Below are 4,531 nucleotides of genomic sequence, written 5' to 3' on the forward strand. Positions count from 1 at the left end.
TTTAGGTTTTTAGGGTTTTCTTCTTATTTTTTTTTGTTTTGTTTTTGTTTTGTAAAAATGAAAGACAAATGGGGTTTGAGTCTTTTGGGTTATGGACTGGGTCGACCCAGTTCGAAATGGACTGGGTCGTAGGGAAGATTGGGCCAATTTTTGGGCCTGTGGCTTGAAATTGAAGAAGAGGCCTAATTCCGACTTTCTTTATATTTTTGCTTTCTTTTCTTCTTTTATTTCTCTAAAACTAAATTATAAAAATACTTAAACTATTATTAAGAATTAAATTAAGTTATAAAAGCGCAAATTAACTCCCAATAACAATTAACGCACAATTAAGTATTAATTAAGCATAAAATTGTATATTTGGACATTAAATGCTAAAAATGCAAACGATGCTTATTTTTGTAATTTTTTAATTTTTGTAAAACAAATTTAATTACTAACAACTATAGAATTAAATCCTACATGCAAAATGCGACATATTTTTGTATTTTTTATTAATTTATCAAATAAACACGCACAGACAAATACAAATAATTATTCAAAATATCACAAAATATCACAAAATTGCACACCAAAGAAAAATCATTTTATTTTTGGATTTTTTGGGAGTAATTCTCATATAGGGAAAAAATCACGTGCTTACAGTTGGGATCTAGAATAAATACAAACGGATTTAGTTTCAACATTTTGGAAAGGATAATATCGATGTTCGACTCAGAAATTTGCTTTGGTCCATGCCAAAGGAGGAATGGCCTCTCGAATGGTTGATCTGAGAAATGTTTATGACTTTTTACATGTTTCACTTATCATTGGCAGTATATGAAAGTGTTGGAATGAGACTTTAATTGAGAAGAGGTTATTATCGGTATTCGGTTGTTGTGTGCAACTATTGTGATTTGAAGTTATCGCTGCAAGTGTCTGAGTTATGTGATATATTTCATGATTGCATAGGGTTGCAAATATGGTTTGCTACAACTTTTTCAGACTCATTCAAAGTATAGATGTGAGATTCTGATATTTAGATGATTTCAGAAGTGGAAATGTGGTTCTAAAGTTTATAAGTTAGGTTGGATTGTGAAATTCCAGTTACATTGTGTTATCGTACCTATATGAGATAGGGTGACATGGGATCACCCCCGGGTAGGTGCATGGTAAGGTTATACAGTGGTTTGATGGTTTTCGGAGCAACTCTGGGCACGTTCGAGGACGAACGTATGTTTAAGTGGGGGAGGATGAAATGACACGACCGGTCATTTTGAGCATTTGCACTTCGCTCGCCAGTTCTCAAGCATGACTAGCCCCGTGTGATGTATTAATACTTATGCTAATCGTCGGTTTTGGTTTTCAGGGTAATCCGAACGAATTTGGAAGAACAATTCTCAATTTAAAGCTTAAAATTTGAAAGGTTTGACCAAGTTTTGACTTGTCAGTATATGATATAGGATTGGAGTTTTTATGATTTGGTTAGCTTTGTTAGGTGATTTGGGACTTGGGAGCGTGATCGGAATGTATTTTGGAGGTCCGCGGAAGGTTTAGGCTTGAATTGGCGAAATTGGAATTTTGGCGTTTTCCGGTTGATAGGTGAGATTTTGATATAGAAAGTCGGAATAGAATTCCGGAAGTTGGAGTAGGTCTGTTATGTCATTTGTGACCTGTGTGCACAATTTTAGGGCATTCGGACAAGGTTTAATAGACTTTTTGATTGAAAGCGGAATTTGGAAGTTTTTGGAATTCTTAGGCTTGAATCAAATGCAGATTTGGTGTTTTAATGTTGATTTGAGCGTTCCGAAGGTTGGAACAGGTTTGAATGATGTTATGGGATATGTTTGCATGTTTGGTTGAGGCCCTGAGTGCCTCAGGTGAGTTTCGGGTGGTTAATCGGATCAAATTCTTGTTTTGAAAGTTGTAGATTTCTTTAGATCAGTGTTGCAGAGTTTTGTTCTTCGCGTTCGCGAGAGGGCGCTCGAGTTCGCGAAGAGATGTTGAGTGTGGCAGGCCAGTTACCCTTCCCATTCGCGTTGTTGGTCCCGTGTTCGCGAAGGTTGACTCTATTTGTGCATCGCGAACGCGTGGCATGGTTCGTGTTCGCGTAGAAGGGTGAGACAGACTTGGACCCCAGGCCCTGGTGCTATGCGTTCGTGAGGTTAGTGTCGCATTCGCGAAAGGGATGGACTGGCAAAGCATCGCATTCGCGTGGCTGCGTCCATGTTCGCGAAGGGTATTGTGTAGAGGCAGTGTAATTTGTGCTACACGAACGTGAGAGTCAGGTTGCGTTCGCGGTGAAGGAAAAATCTGGGCAGAATGTTTAAGTTCAAAATCGAGGGTTTAAGTCCAATATCACAAAAACCATTGGAGAGCTCGAAAGAAGGTGAAATTGGAGGATATTTTCAGTGGAGCAATTAAGGTAAGTATTCTTCACTCATATTTAGTTTAATTCCATGATTTAGTCTTGAATTTCATCATTTAATTTGAGAAATTAGAGTGAAAATTGGGGAAGAATGGAAGAAAAGTTTGAGAATTCTTTTGGGGATTTGAATGGGCATTTGATGTCGGATTTTGATGTATTTGATATGTATGAACACGTGAGAGTGTAAGGATTCTATTTCTGTGATTTTTATCGGATTCCGAGATGTGGGCCCGGGGGTCAGGTTTTATCCAATATCAGGATTTTTGGTATAAATTGGATATTTTCGAGTGAGCTTTGTTCTCTTAGCATATTTTGATGTTGTGAATCTATTTTTGGCTAGATCTGGATCATTCGGAGGCCGAGTCGAGAGGTAAAGGCATCGCGGGCTAGAGTTTGGACCGGATTGAGGTGAGTAATGATTGTAAATGTTTGTCCTGAGGGTATGAAACCCCAGATTTCACATCGTTGTGCTATATTGAGGTGACGCACATGCTAGATGACGAGCGTGGGGTCGTGCACTGTTGGGGATTGAGACTTAGTCCATCCTGAATGACTGTTTTACTACGTATTTGATTGAAAATTGTTTGTTATCATCATGTTTTGGGCTGAATGCCATATTTGGGCCTCGTCCCAACTGTTTTGGACCCTTAGGGGATTTTTACTACTCTTTCCTTACTGTTTTGATTTTATATCTGTACTCAGTCATGCTATATTCTACTGTTTTCATAACTCAACCATGTTTACTCTGTTTTGACATCTTAAATGATAATTTGGGCTGAGCATTTATATTTTTACTGTGCCCGAGTGGCTTTTAGGGATTTCTGACTGAGTAGGGCAGAGAGTCTGTGTTCTAAGTTTATTATGAGATCGGGCTACACGTCGCAGCAGTGTTATACTAATTTAGGATTATGAGGTCGAGGGCCTGAGTTGTTATGCCACGAGGTGGCTTGATATGAGGCAGAGAGCCTATTGATTATGCCACGAGATGGCTTGATAGTGCGTTTAGGCCGTAAGAAGCCCCTCCCGGAGTCTGTACACCCTCAGTGAGCATGGGTACCCAGTGTGTTATGTGATATAGCTCGATGGGCTGATGTTGTTCCATGTTATTGCCCGAGGGGCAGTTCTTGATGTATGTTATGCCCGAGGGGATGATTACGAGTGATTGTGAGGTAGCCCGAGGGGCTGGTTCGGTTGATATTATGCCTGGGGGGAGGTTATGGTACATGTTTTGTCGAAGGGCTATTTACGTTTCTATCATGTTTACTCACTATTTTATCACTCGTTTGAAATTATTGAAAATTGTTTTTAAAAGGTTTTTACCGAAACTGAGCATTATTTACGAAGTAAATAATTTCTGTACTGTGTTGGAAATATCATGTATTTGTTGTAGCGTTTTGACGTGGTTTACGTATTTTCTTACTACTCAGCTTTCATTTACCTTTATTACTCACTGAGTTGGAGTACTCACATTACTCCCTGCACCTTATGTGCGATTCAGGTATTTTTGAACCTGGTAGCGGGTATTGGTTGCTCGGAGGCAGAGTCATCGGAGTTTAGTAAGGTAGTTGTCCGACATTCGCATCACTGCTTTTCTCTCTCTTGTTTTTTCGTTGGATTGTATTCAGTACACTTTCAGACTTTTTCGTTGTATTCAGACCTTAGTAGATGCTCGTGCCTTGTGACACCCCGATGTCGGGCTTGTACATTATTTTTGCACTGTTCATTTAGACTTACATTATGAGATATTTGATTAATGAAAAAGGTTTAAAAAACAAATTATTATTGATTAAATGGTTAACTCGGAAGTTGTGTCGGCTGACCTAGTTTCGCGATATGCACCATCACGACCGGGTAGGTTTTAGGATCGTGACAACACATGATAATTCATTTCACGTAATTTTTCTCAACTGTTTATCATGTCTCCTCCTCATGCTAGAAAAACTAACTTGTTTCCTCAACTTTAAGAACCCATCTTTGTGCGTTATGGTGTTAATCAAAATATACATCGTACATCAATATTAATAAGATGAAATTATTTGGTTCCTGGCCCTGAACCACTTGTGAGGGGAAAATGTAATATACTTTCGTATATAACCTATATCAAACTGATATAGATAACTTTGTTCT

This window comes from Nicotiana sylvestris, chromosome 1, assembly GCF_000393655.2.
Source record: "Nicotiana sylvestris chromosome 1, ASM39365v2, whole genome shotgun sequence".
Classification (NCBI taxonomy): Eukaryota; Viridiplantae; Streptophyta; class Magnoliopsida; order Solanales; family Solanaceae; genus Nicotiana; species Nicotiana sylvestris.